Source organism: Malus domestica, chromosome 01, assembly GCF_042453785.1.
Source record: "Malus domestica chromosome 01, GDT2T_hap1".
In the NCBI taxonomy this organism is placed as follows: Eukaryota; Viridiplantae; Streptophyta; class Magnoliopsida; order Rosales; family Rosaceae; genus Malus; species Malus domestica.
In genome coordinates, this window is record NC_091661.1 from 11,914,421 (window position 1) to 11,930,081 (window position 15,661).

The window sequence follows — 15,661 nt, forward strand, 5'->3', positions numbered from 1 at the left end:
CGCCGACGACGCAATGCACAAAAACTAATCGATAGGATATAGTCCAAATTGAAAGCACCACTGACAGCGTCGTTTGGTTGCAGAGCGGCATTGGAATTGTAAACTCGGAGACGAAATTGATGGCAGCAATTTTAGGGATTCACAGGATTGTGGTTTGAGCTTGGGAAATGCCGGCGAGTGGTGATTAGGAGAGAGAATGGCGGGGGTTTGGGGAGAGAGGCGGCGTTATGATCCTATATTTCGATCACAATTAGTGATGTAATAGCAGACTAAATATGAGTATTAAGGAGTGATTAGTTATTGCCAGCTGGCAATTTGTTTTAGTGAAAACTTATATAAGCTCATGCTTTGGATGTAAAAGGGAGATCAGATTTTACAACAAAGAAATTAAATGAAAAAATATTTGGAGCTCTGCTCCTTCATCTCTCCTTCCCTCTTCTTCCATAGTTTTCTTGTGCTACTTGCAGGTTGATTAAAGGAATTGAGAATTGGGTCTTATCAATGGTATCATCCTTCTCGAATCCTAGTTTCCCTCATGTGCACGCCCACTCAACCCGCCTTCTTGCCATGGATGTGCACCTCTCAGCTGCAATCGACTCCTTTGAAGCTTCGATGCGTGTTGCGATCCGTGATGCGATCCGCGAAGCTATGGATTCTGCACTCACTGCCATTCACAAGGTTATGAATCTTGTCCTCGCAGAAATCTGCAGTGACCTTGCTCAGTTACACCATGACTTGGCTCTCAGCGTTGAGGGAGATTCTAATCCAGCCTCAATATGTTCCGAGGAAGCTGAATCGATCGAGGTCGGTCACTAAAAACCTCACAACGGAGACGGCAACCCACTACGAATTTCGTCGACAATCCACACCAATTCCATTCCGTCATTGCTCTCATCTTCACCGATGTTGCGAGCACTGGCAAATTCGGCCGTCAAGCCACACTCGAACAACTCCGCTGCATCTACAGTATTGCTTCCGAATCGAAGACGATGATCTCTGCTCCATAGCTACTCCATAAGCACTCGTTCTCCAATACTACGAAAACTGGACCTGAGGTAGTTCTTAATTTGAGTATCATTTCAACAACTCCGGAGGCTAAATTCCCTTCTCTTTTAACTGATTACTATGGTGCATACCTGAAAGATAAATTTGGATGGGTTAATTGGTATCTTGTGGGTAAATTTGCGAAGAAAAATTTCTATGCATTGCATCTGTTTAATGATATGTCTAAGAGGCATAATAGGGATAATATGTCATTGAGTAGCAACCTGTAAGCCTTGGATATTGTTGTACTCGTTTGTCGTTATTTACCTAAAGATATTGCAGCTAGTTTCACTGAGGAGAATGGGACATTGGGTCATATCAATGTTATCAAGCAGTTCATCTGCTTATCACTGTTACACATTTGTGCGTTCACAGTCATGGCCATTTCCCAGCATGACTATTTTATTTTCACCAGCTTGTTATCAAAATTGAATCAGGAATTGTGTAATAGGGTTGGTGTACACCTTGATGTTGTTTTCTTTCCTAATTGCATAGCAAATGACCAGATTTTCCAGCAACCAGGTTGGTGTCACACTTTAACTGATCCTTGTGACAATATATCTTATCAAAGGGTTGTCTTCAATAAGAGGAACAAGTTTAATCAAAGGAATTATACAATATGGTTGATGGAGAGGCCCTGCATGTTGGAAATGTGCCCTAAAGCCAATCATATGATGATACTTTACGGACATTTCACATGTTAAACTAATCTAGTTTAAATATAAAGGGCAAAGATTATTGTTTGAGCCGTCTCATATAAATGTTATATGCTTAAACGATAAGTCCAAGGAATATGTGATTGGGAGAATGCAATCTAAAGAAGTTAGATTCATGAGACCATTCTTTCGTAGACACATCCTAAACGTTCCTGATCATAGGATTGCCAATTGGGCATTGACAGTCCGTTAAGATCAGTACGTGTTGTGTCTTCTCTCAGGGAGAGTGACTAGTCTCGAGTCATTGGTGTGTGTGACATCAAGACAAGTACGTAGGTGCTCAATAGAGAATGAGTTCACTGAACACGATCAACGAAGAGTTCTCATATTCATGTCACATGAGAACTCATGGTTGGGATAATGCAAAGTAGTTCTTTGACCTGAGGCATCACAGCTGTCTTGTGGTTAAGTCTTTGATCTTTGATTATGTCAAAGTCACCCCATCCGCGGGTGTTCACGGCATCGTTGGGGTTAAGCCACTTAGCTATGGAGGCAAGTGAATGTGCAACAAGGGATCTCTAACCTTCAAACCGTTTGAGGGAGAATACTCTATGATATGATTTGGAATCTCTGGCCAGAGTATGAATGAGATTTAGGAAGTCGTTCCAAATCACATTCAAGGTAATCATATAAGCACACGAATCACATTGGATAGTAGACATGAATAAATAAACTATCAAACCAAACAATGTGGTCAAGAGTATTGTATTAGAGAAAGACCGTATTGCATTTGTAATCCTAAACTGAATAGGTTCTCCACCTCTTCTGATTAGCTTGGGTAACCATGATATGCTGCTAGGTGTCACTCATGATTTGTGGAAGCCCTAAACGTGTATAATCACTAAAGGGAGAATTGAAAGTAAGTTTCAATTCACAATCGATGTGAAATGGTTTTAATCGCCCACTGCCTCGCTAAAAGGAACCTAATGGATCGTACACCGTGTAAGGTGAAGATTGAAGAAACAATGGAGATGAGTAAGAATAATTAAATGGTTTAATTATTTATGGCAAGGATTAATTAATATGTTAATTAATCAAACGAATAAAGTTCGTTAAAAGACCACGGGTTAGTTTTGGGCCTCAAGGCCCAATGGGCTTCGAACGTCAAGCCCATTGACTTAAGTTGTATGACAACTTAATTCACAAAGGCCCAAAAGCCCAATAAAACCCTTATGGCCGGCCATGTTAGAGAGAATGGCCTTTTGGTTCTTTAGGTCACTTATTTGAAGTGACTATATAAAGGACTTTATAGCCTAAATTCAAAAAGGGCTTCTTTTGGAGAAAATTGGTGAGAACTTGTCTCTCCTTTTCTCTCTAGGAGGCCGGCCCCCCTTGGAGGGTGCATCTAGCAATCCCACTACTCCAAGGTCACTCATTTCTTCTCCAATCTCTCCTTGGTGTGGAGACTTAGAGGTTCTCAATTTTGGGAACTTGGAGAAACCTTTTCATCCATCCAAATCCATAGATTTTAGATGCAAGGAATGAAGACCCTCTCTTTGGGTGATTAGCCTTTGCTTATGCAAAGAGGAATCTACAAAGGTAAATTTCTACTCACTTTGATTTTGAGTTGAGTTTTGGTTCACCAATCTACTAGGCTTTGAATTTCATGGTTAATGTTTTATTTTTGAATGCATGCAAGTATGATTCCGCCTTTTAATTGTTAAATGCATGCTATAGATGTTATTCAAATGAACATGTTTTCACAAAATCATCATTCAAGTGGTATCAGAGCCTAGGTCTAGTAGTTGGTGAATCCTTTTGGGTTTTGTAGTTCATAGTTTGTGATTTAAAAGTTGTAATATGTTACAAGCTTTATTCTTGTTTCTTTGAATGTAAATTTTGTTAGAAAATTTGCCATCTCAAATGTTGTAAATGTAGTTCATATGAGCATGAATATTGGAGCTAAAATTTGGTGCCATGATTTTGGGAATTTTCGGCCAAATCCAAAGGGTGGATTTTTGGGTTCTTGTTTGACTTGTTAAAAGTGTTTTCAATTGACTTTTGGAACCCCTATGTACCCTAGTTTGGTTATATGTTATTTCCCTTAAGTTTGAATGGTTTTGGGATGTTTTTGGATGAAAAATGTTCATGGAAATTTTTTGGGTTTTTCATGAATGTTCTTCATTGTTCTTGACATTTTTGCCAAGAACAAAAAGTTTTGTGTTTTGATTCAAAGTTTTGATTTATTTCATAAAGTTTATGTTTTATGTTTTTCAAATGATTTAATGTGTTAGATATTTGTTTAAATGGTGATAGAAATAATGGTGGGTGTGAAAGGATTAATTCCCTTTCACACACACCACTTGTGCACTTGCATGCTTTATGTCAAAACTCACAAATCAACACACACATCACTCACATCTCCTCTCCAAAACCGGCCACCCTACATGTAGGGTACTTTTGGGGCTTTTATGCAATTACATAAAGTTTTGATACTTTTGTGTATTTGCACTTTAGCCCAAAAGTTTACGTTTTTACGTTTAGGTCCAAAAACGCTAAAGGACAAATTGTTTTGCTCCTTTAATGAAGTTTTTGCATTATTTAAATTTTGGGTTCTAGTGTAATTACATGAAGTAGTGGACTTTTGTGTTCTTACAAAGTGACCCCAAAAGTTTATGTTTTTGCAATATTGCCCAAAGGTTGTGGTAATTGCATTTTGGCCCAAATTAGGTTGAGAACAAAATTGTTTTGTCTCTTTAAATGAGAATTGGATTTTCATTTCATTAGCTCCATTTAAATCAATTTTATGGATACAAAAACCAAATGAAAATGTTGCATTCAATTTAATTAGTTAAAGTGTTAATTAATTAAAGGGTGATTATGAACCTAAGCCTACGATAATTGAGCTATGTGAAAGGCCGTTTCAAATTTGTTTGAACCATGGGAATGTGTAGATTAGATTTTGGTTGTAATTTGATTTGATCAAATGTTGTAAAAGGGCATAAGCCCTTCTTTACTTTAAGGTAATTTGTTTTATGCAAATGTTGTAATGAGCATAAGCTCACCTTTACTTTGAAGTACTTCTTTCTTGCTTTATTTGATATGCATGAAAATGAAGTAGTTGGGTCCAACGCCCCTAAGACAACACGCCTTAATGTGATTAAACGTGTAACTAAAATCAATCACCATCCCTAGACCGAGATTCAACACAAGGCTCGTGTTGAATCTAAACAAAGGTTCATAGTCATCCTAAGGCCCTAAGGCAACTATATAGTCCATCAAATGAATGCAAAGGTTATGTTAGTAGTATCATATACTCTTGCTTTAAAAACGTTTTATAAGCATAGTGGGAGTATTATATACAACTAAAAACCATCATATGGACCAATAGTTGTAATAGGACCAAAATTGTTTTAATAGAGATTAAAATGTATGTTTATATGTGATGAGACCTAAAACCCTCAACCAAACCATTATTAAGTTGAAAAGCGTGAGAGTGCTTTGAACACTCTTTCGTGGCCTTCCACCGTGGTAGGCTTCAATCGTTTGTGACTCATACACCGTATTCGTCCAGTTCTGGGGTTGCAAAGTATGTGCTTACATTCAGGAGAAGCCTACACACATATGATGAAGTGAAGGTAGGCAACGAGTGTGGTCAATATGATATTCTTCTGAGGCCATTCTTGAACCCCTACTTGAACTAGCATGGTGGGAATGACTTAACTAAGTGCAATGTGCCAATATGATATTCTTCTGAGGCATCATTCTCTAGAGGCCAAACTAGATGGGTACTTGCAAGAGATGCAAATGAGTAAGCGTACTCTCTCATTATTATTAACGCTAGCCAATATGATTTTCTTCTGAGGTGGGCTTGGTAGTAGTGAGTCTCCCATACCCTACTAAGAGTTTCATCCAAAACTCTCGAATTCCAATGAGGGATATGGAATTTGCCAAAAATAGTGGGTGGTGCTATTTGATTTAAAGACCCGGATCAAATGGCTTAAAATCAATCAATTTATATTCGTTATGTATTTGTTTACCAATATATTTGTAAATGCTATCCAACACTTGACAAATAAAAGCCGAAAGCTTTAGTTTCCGGACTTGGTACTACAAAACCATAGATTGTCTTAAATGGCTTGTAAATGTACCTAAGTAGTCTCATCCTCACAATCTTCCTATTGATAATGTATCATTGGAAGAACATGTTAGATAAGGTCTATCATAAAGAGGACAACACTTTTAATGTCATAATTCTTCAAATACAATTTGTTGTATAAAGAAATAGGAGTTGCTTTGAACAACTCTTAGTCAATGCAAACACTTAGTGCTTGTTTCTTTGTTATATGAACAAAGAACTTGAGAAGAAAGCACAAAGGCATGGACACTTAATGTGCCATGATTCTTCACTTACAATTTGTTGTATGAAGAAATAAGAGTTGCCTTGTACAACTCTTGAAAGTTTGTAATTATGTTTAGAACATAATGGTTAGTTGACAAAAATAGTCCATCAACATGGACTTATGATGATTTTGAATCATTGAGTGTTGAAGTGTTAAACCACTTAACGAGACGGAAACTAGGCTAGGACTTCACCTTTATGTCCCTATCCTAATGGTTCACTAAGTTTATTGTAAACTATGTAGTGAACAATAACCACATACTCTCCAAAATGTTTGATGTGTATAATACAATTGAAATAAGTTCAAGAGAGATAGTGGGAGTTTAGGGACCATGACTATTGTAGTCAAAGGAGAAGTCAAATGAAGAAGATAAAAATAACTCCAAGGGAACAAACTTTCTTTATGAAAGGATGGACATTGGAAGGGGTATTTGCAAGAATTGTCTTGCAAGTGTCAAGAACACACCTTTCGAAGGTGTTGTAAATTGTTCTTGAATAGTTCAAAACAGTTGGTTCTTCTACTTGAATGCTTGATTCCGTATTAGTAACTATGTTTTACAATCGTTGTAAAAGTGTGACTAATAAGAAGTAGAAGATATATGAGAGAAGAAAAGGTACTTCACATTCGGAACGTGAATAAAATATAGATCTCTGCGAAGGCAGATAGTACTTACTTCCTCATATGAACTACCAAAGAAATTGGAAAAACCAAAGATTGTCTTTACATTCCAATTTTAAGGAATTTAATTCCGTCACTATAGTAGAGATGGATGAATGTTTTGTTTAACAAAACATTGTTCTTTATTAATCAATGATTGGATTATAGTAATCTAATTGATTGTCTCTATAGTAGAGATGATATGGTAATGTTAACTGTTTAGAATATAACGATGCTTAAAACCCAAAAGGTTGCAAGGTAGTGACTAATCTCAACTAAATTGTGATACCTCTAAATCATAAATTACGAGTTGGTCAAAGATGGGTGCTTTGGATCGTTTGATCCGGATCCAAAACCTTCTTGTTAAAATTGTATAGAGGTGAAATGTTCGAATCTTTATTCTTTTGGAAAGAAGAAAGAATCACAAAGTTGTTGAGGTTAATTCACTTAGATGTTAGTGGCACTTGTCCACAACATAATACTACTCATGTTGGATGACATTCACCGAAGATCACTCTCGGTTGGACTATAGTTTATTTTGAATAAACACAAATCCGAATACTTTGCAAAATGTTTCAAAGAATTCAAGTAATGTGAGTTGATGAGTAAGACGTCTAAAGTAATTACCTCCTTAGATTTGATCCAAGATAAGGTAACACTTTAGAACAGTTTCCTTGAAAGATATCAAGGAAATAAGCATCATAAGATAATAGATTTCTCCATTAGGAGAAGAACGAACTCGAATAAGATTTAGTTCGTTAGATGTTATCTATTACCCATATATAGGATATATACTTCTAAAAACAATATGATTGTCAATTAGAAGATCTTCCAAATTTTTCATAACTCCATAAGATGTAGTTGGAAAGAAAGACAAATCTTAAGCATGTTAAGATTTGGGGTTGTGTGCTAATAAGCAATATTTGTTTGATAACAATCTTGTGGGATATCCTTAAATTAACTTTTGGATATCGCTTCTTTATACCAACTAACAAATGTTGTTTTGTTGGGTAGTTCATTGTAATCCTACAATGTGATTTGCCTAAGAGCAAATGAACGAGAGATAGAACTCAAAAAATGGGTTCTTTGAGAGACAAGAAAGTAATCAACAAATATAAACAACCTAGTTCCTATACCACAAGCTCCAAAGTAGTCGAGAAGGATTTATAAACCGTCTCAGTTGAATGGTTTGAACTTTATGACTATGTCATAGAGTTACACCTCTTAATTCGAAAGAAATAAGAATGAAAATCCTTATGACTACATTGAGTGTATATATATGATATATACTCAAGGAAATGGTAAAGTACCATTTGACCCGAAATAATGAAAACCCCATAGCTAATTGGTAGCTTAAGGTGACTGCAATCAAAGAGAATGGTTGACTTTGAAGAAACCATCTTTGACGTAGTCTTGTTTTTCAATTAATTCGAAGATAGCTAGCTACAACTAAATGGTGATTCAATGTTTGGACATTATATGGGTTTCCGAAACCATTATTAAGATAGTCTTGATAATATATATGTCTAAAACTATGAATCACAAGACATATAAGTTGTAGAGATCCATTCATCATTAATCTTAGCAAGCTAGTGGGAGCTATAAGCATCTTATGAGAAAAGGATCAAATCGTTTGATTTCTCATAAAGATGTAAATGAATCTTTTCTTTACTAGGTTTACAAAAGATTAGTGGGAGTTAATCATGTTCCTAAAATTTAAATATATATGATATATTAATTTTGGAAATGAAAAGAATACTTCTTTGTTAAAGTTATGACTTTAAAACATTATATGAAGATAGAATGTATATGGGAGTTAATCATGTTCCTAAAATTTAAATATATATGATATATTAATTTTAGAAATAAAAAGAATACTTCTTCGTTAAAGTTATGACTTTAAAACATTATATGAAGATAGAATGTATATGGGAGACATAGTCTATATACATGGGATGTAAATTTATAATGATAGATTTTAGGATATAATTGGATTATATCAATTCCTAATAATAGACAATAGATGATAGGAAGTTTCTCATATGATGATAAACTTCAATTAGAAGGACAACTCTAGTGAGACTAAGAAGTTGCTCTTCTCAAAGAGAACGTACTCTTTGACTCCCAAAGAAATAATGCGTAAATAGAATCCTTTATGCATACGCATAAAGGGGATTTATGTATTTCATATTGTATGAAAAACATTGATATGAGTTGTACCTAGAACGGTACAAGACGATATCAGTGCAAGCCCAGGATCAGAACCATGGCAGCTGTCAAGTGAGTCCTTAAGTATTTAAGAAATACTAAAGGATAAATTCCTCAAAGATTGAGGAAGAATTAGAGTAACATAATGGAAGCGTAAATGTATTAGATTATGAATCTAATCCATCATTGGATGTTTCTTCATTATGAATGAAGAGATAAACGGATATCTCTTTATTATGACTAAAGAGATATTTGGATGGAAACATTAAAGTAATGACTTTAGTGTGTTCCATTATGAATGCAAAATATATTGCCATATAGAAGCTTACAACAATGTTGTTTGGATGGGAAAGTTCATTTATGAACTCTCTATTCGGTTCCAACCAGAAAGTGTATCTAGTGTACTGACACTATGACACTAATGGGGCGATAGCTCAAGCCAGAGAATCAAGGTCTCATCAAGGTCCGAAATCAAATGAGAGACTGAACCACATGATTGAGAATCATGTATAATGGTGACATCGTTATTCTCAAGGTTGTTTCTATGGATAACATATAGATATCCATTGTCTAGGCCTACTACTCAGCCATTTATGAAATGACTACAGAAGAGGTATCATAACTGATGATCAAGCTGATTGGCTCTAGTGCAAGTGGGAGATTGTTGGAAATGTGCCCTAAAGCCAATCATATGATGATACTTTACGGACATTTCACATGTTAAACTAATCTAGTTTAAATATAAAGGGCAAAGATTATTGTTTGAGCCGTCTCATATAAATGTTATATGCTTAAACGATAAGTCCAAGGAATATGTGATTGGGAGAATGCAATCTAAAGAAGTTAGATTCATGAGACCATTCTTTCGTAGACACATCCTAAACGTTCCTGATCATAGGATTGCCAATTGGGCATTGACAGTCCGTTAAGATCAGTACGTGCTGTGTCTTCTCTCAGGGAGAGTGACTAGTCTCGAGTCATTGGTGTGTGTGACATCAAGACAAGTACGTAGGTGCTCAATAGAGAATGAGTTCACTGAACACGATCAACGAAGAGTTCTCATATTCATGTCACATGAGAACTCATGGTTGGGATAATGCAAAGTAGTCATTTGACCTGAGGCATCACAGCTGTCTTGTGGTTAAGTCCTTGATCTTTGATTATGTCAAAGTCACCCCATCCACGGATGTCCACGGCATCGTTGGGGTTAAGCCACTTAGCTATGGAGGCAAGTGAATGTGCAACAAGGGATCTCTAACCTTCAAACCGTTTGAGGGAGAATACTCTATGATATGATTTGGAATCTCTGGCCAGAGTATGAATGAGATTTAGGAAGTCGTTCCAAATCACATTCAAGGTAATCATATAAGCACACGAATTACATTGGATAGTAGACATGAATAAATAAACTATCAAACCAAACAATGTGGTCAAGAGTATTGTATTAGAGAAAGACCGTATTGCATTTGTAATCCTAAATTGAATAGGTTCTCCACCTCTTCTGATTAGCTTGGGTAACCATGATATGCTGCTAGGTGTCACTCATGGTTTGTGGAAGCCCTAAACGTGTATAATCACTAAAGGGAGAATTGACAGTAAGTTTCAATTCACAATCGATGTGAAATGGTTTTAATCGCCCACTGCCTCGCTAAAAGGAACCTAATGGATCGTACACCGTATAAGGTGAAGATTGAAGAAACAATGGAGATGAGTAAAAATAATTAAATGGTTTAATTATTTATGGCAATGATTAATTAATATGTTAATTAATCAAACGAATAAAGTTCGTTAAAAGACCACGGGTTAGTTTTGGGCCTCAAGGCCCAATGGGCTTTGAACGTCAAGCCCATTGACTTAAGTTGTATGACAACTTAATTCACAAAGGCCCAAAAGCCCAATAAAACCCTTATGGCCGGCCATGTTAGAGAGAATGGCCTTTTGGTTCTTTAGGTCACTTATTTGAAGTGACTATATAAAGGACTTTATAGCCTTAATTCAAAAAGGGCTTCTTTTGGAGAAAATTGGTGAGAACTTGTCTCTCCTTTTCTCTCTAGGAGGCCGGCCCCCCTTGGAGGGTGCATCTAGCAATCCCACTACTCCAAGGTCACTCATTTCTTCTCCAATCTCTCTTTGGTGTGGAGACTTAGAGGTTCTCAATTTTGGGAACTTGGAGAAACTCTTTCATCCATCCAAATCCATAGATTTTAGATGCAAGGAATGAAGGCCCTCTCTTTGGGTGATTAGCCTTTGCTTATGCAAAGAGGAATCTACAAAGGTAAATTTCTACTCACTTTGATTTTGAGTTGAGTTTTGGTTCACCAATCTACTAGGCTTTGAATTTCATGGTTAATGTTTTGTTTTTGAATGTATGCAAGCATGATTCTGCCTTTTAATTGTTAAATGCATGCTATAGATGTTATTCAAATGAACATGTTTTCACAAAATCATCCTTCACTGCATTCTCCTCTCTTTCAAGGTATTAGAAGAAAATGGGAAGAGAAAAGGTTTCGGATTTGTTCAGTTTGGTAAAGAGGACTCAGATATGGCAGCTGCTAGTGCTCTCAATGATACAATCAGTAAAGGGAAGAACTTGTATGTATCGATATTTGTTCAGAAAAGTAAGAATGATAACAGACTCATATCTTTTCCAACACTCTGAACCCTACATTGTCTCAGGAAGTGGTCTGCTACAAGGTCTGGAACTTGCTACAAATATTACAGAAGCATGTAACAATTGTGTTTTTGGTCAAATTGTGCTCTTGCTAGTGCAAATTGTTACAACCATGATCAGGCTCTTGGAAGAATATGCTAACTTGAAAGGGCTTCAAGATGGACATTTTAGACAAGAAGAGGAAGTGTTTGCAATACTCAGCCATAAACACAGAAATGATCCTCTCAAAATCAAGGAAATCATTTCAATGGTTGCCAACAGTTTAACAAGTCTCCTAAATTTAGAGATTAAGTTCAAGATTTTTTTGCAAGAGGATGGAATAACTATTGCTTCAATCTTATTTTTCTTGGTTTATGGAATGCATTTCAATGAGCAATGGAAATCTCGGACAACACCATATGTGACTGTACCTGAGCAGCATTGTGTAAGTCATCATGTTTTCTCTTATGTGATTGGTAAAAGATGGATTTTGGTAGAGCTGGAGTTGCATCATAAGAAAACCGGAAAATGTATTCGGATGCTCACTTTTGGTAGTGAAGAGATTTGTCTTACCGTGAGTGTAAGTTGGCAAAATGAGCTGTTTAAATTTTTGGAACTTGATACTACTCATCCACCTTTGATAGGATTAAAAGCACACCATAAAGTAGCACACAAATGTCCTATTGATTTTCCTTATTAACAATAAGATTTGTCAATTGTAGCATATGAAAATAAGGATCTTTCCCGCAGAAGATTATTTTATCTAACTACTTAAAATGTCACAAAAACTGGTTGTTGTCCCTACTGACCAGCCACCGAAAAATAATTATTAAACCGACTTACACTTATCTAAATTCTACGAAATTTTATATGCAGATACTAGACACAAAGAGATACACTCACACAAATTTTGGGGATTTTTGGAGTTGATTTTCTATTTAAATTAAATCGAACAAAAACAGGACAGAAATAGATATTAAGTAGTTCACAAATTAAGAAAAACGAGTTAGGGGTATTGCTATCCACCACCAAATAATCATGCAAACATGTTATGTTTCATTCAAATTTCTTTTATTTCCTGATGAAGATGCTCAAGTTGGCTCAATGTTAGAACTCAACCTATTACTCTTTCTTACGTAGTATGTTAAGAGAATGGTGTTTTCAACTTAACTTAGTTCCTAGCATGCAATCTAGAATGGCGTGTTCATAGATTTAACAAGAAGAAATCATTAAGAACGAAAAGAGTTTGAGTCATCACAAGGCATCGTAAGTACTAGCGTTGTCTTACTTATCCTAGAAATTGGTTCACATGTTAATCGCAATTAACAAGTACTACTCTAGAATATATGTAGGCCCTCATTCGACAAGGGCAGGCACACACATATTCATAGCATTAGAATCCTAGATATGCTTACTACGTATGCATTCATAGAAAACAAATAAAGAATTCATCAATGAGACAAGTAGTAAACCAATTTTCATCCATTCATAAAAGTAATTCAAACGAAATGTCATAACAAACTTGCAATCATATTCGGGGCTTCAAAACAGCCCCTAACTTCTAAAAATTTAGTTGCACACAATTCTTAAGTTAAAACAAAAGATAGACATGAGTTTGAGAAGATAGAACCGAAAGAAATCGACTAAGGCCTCCTCCTCCTTTCCCTCCTTCCCCAACGCTGCTTTTAAACCAATTCTTGCTGCATCATTTTCTTCTCCTTAACTCACCCACTAATAGCCATTTAGTGATGACAATAAGTGAGAGGAAATGTGGTAAAACAATTGTAACTCTTTAGGTAGCCTTTATGCCAATTACTCCCTCTTAATTCTCATCCTTATTTCCATTCCCTTTTATATTTGAATAAGTTTCAGCTGACTTGTTCTTGGCTGCATTAGTTTTGGCTGCTAGATTTATTGGGTTTATTGCTTCCATTGCAGTTACAAACTGCTCAGCCTCTTAGGAACCTTTCAGTGTTAAAACGGCCATAACTTCTTCTAGAAAAATGATATTAATAATCCGCGAAATTCTCCAGAAAATAGACATCCGTAGTGTTCCAAGAATATAAGCCTCATTCTCTAATTCATTCTGAGCTATTCGTAACTTGCTTCCAAAGTCAGCTGATCTGCATAGGCAGTTTTGACGAATTTGTTACTAAAAATCCTACTTGTGCTATTTTTCTTTTATTTGCTTGACAAATCCCACAAAACACAAAAACAAAGTAAATAGCTCAAAAATATAAGGAACTAACTAAGAAAAGACAAGTGAATTTGATGTAAAATATATATAAATATGAGCTTATCAACCTTATGTATTCAAATGCCAACTATACACCTTAACAAAGGTGATGAAGGACATGGTTGAAGCTTTGGGTTTGCTTAGGTCCTCTAAATCTTCCATGTATAATATCGGTGTTGCTTATGACGTTTTAAAGTTCAATGATTTCAATGATTCAAAAGAATGGCAGTTTTCAATATCCTATATAGGCTGGTCCCATCCATTAGCTTATTTCAGAAAATGGAGTTTTATGACAATCAGACATTAGGTGGTCCCGGTATCACTGAAAAAGGCTATGAGATGTGCTTCCTCGAGGGGAAGATGATTGAGAAAGACATCACTCCCATGGTGGCTTCCCTCACTGTGGTGTGGTGAAGGATGGCTACATTCGGAGCAATGAATGGTGTGTTGGACCTAAGAAGAGGATAGTTATGTTGGAAATGTGCCCTAAAGCCAATCATATGATGATACTTTACGGACATTTTACATGTTAAACTAATCTAGTTTAACTATAAAGGGCAAAGATTATTGTTTGAGCCGCTCATATAAATGTTATATGCTTAAACGATAAAGTCCAAGGAATATGTGATTGGAAGAATGTAATCTAATGAAGTTAGATTCATGAGACCATTCTTTCGTAGACACATCCTAAATGTTCCTGATCATAGGATTGCCAATTGGGCATTGACAGTCCGTCAAGATCGGTACGTGCTATGTCTTCTCTCAGGGAGAGTGACTAGTCTCGAGTCATTGGTGTGTGTGACATCAAGACAAGTACGTAGGTGCTCAGTAGAGAATGAGTTCACTGAACGCGATCAACGAAGAGTTCTCATACTCATGTCACATGAGAACTCATGGTTGGGATAATGCAAAGTAGTCCTTTGACCTGAGGCATCACAGTTGTCTTGTGGTTAAGTCCTTGATCTTTGATTATGTCAAACGTCATTCCATTGGAGTGTCCACGGCATCGTTGGGGTTAAGCCACTTAGCCATGGAGGTAAGTGAATGTGCAACAAGGGATCTCTAACCTTCAAACCGTTTGAGGGAGAATACTCTATGATATGATTTAGAATCTCTGGCTAGAGTATGAATGAGATTTAGAAAAGTCGTTCTAAATCACATTCAAGGAAATCATATAAGCACACGAATCACATTGGATAGTATACATGAATAAATAAACTATCAAACCAAACAATGTGGTCAGGAGTATTAGATTAGAGAAAGATCGTATTGCATTTGTAATCCCAAACTGAATAGGTTTTCTCTACCTCTTCTGATTAGCTTGGGTAACCATGATATGCTGCAAGGTGTCACTCATGGTTTGTGGAAGCCCTAAACGTGTGTAATCACTAAAGGGAGAATTGAAATTAAGTTTCAATTCACAATCGATGTAAAATGGTTTTAATCGCCCACTGCCTCGCTAAAAGGAACCTAATGGATCGCACACCGTGTAAGGAGGAGATTGAAGAAACAATGGAGATGAGTAAGAATGATTAAATGGTTTAATCATTTATTTATGGCAAGGATTAATTAATATGTTAATTAATCAAACGAATAAGTTCGTTAAAGCCCTCGGGATAGTTTTGGACCTTAAGGCCCAATGGGCTTCGAACGTCAAGCCCATTAACTTAAGTTGTATGACAACTTAATGAATAATGATTCACAAAGGCCCAATTAGTCCAAAATATCCTAATGGCCGGCCATATTGTTTAGGGTAGTGAACTTGGACTTATTTACAAGTTTGCCACTCAAATGAATAAAGGTATAA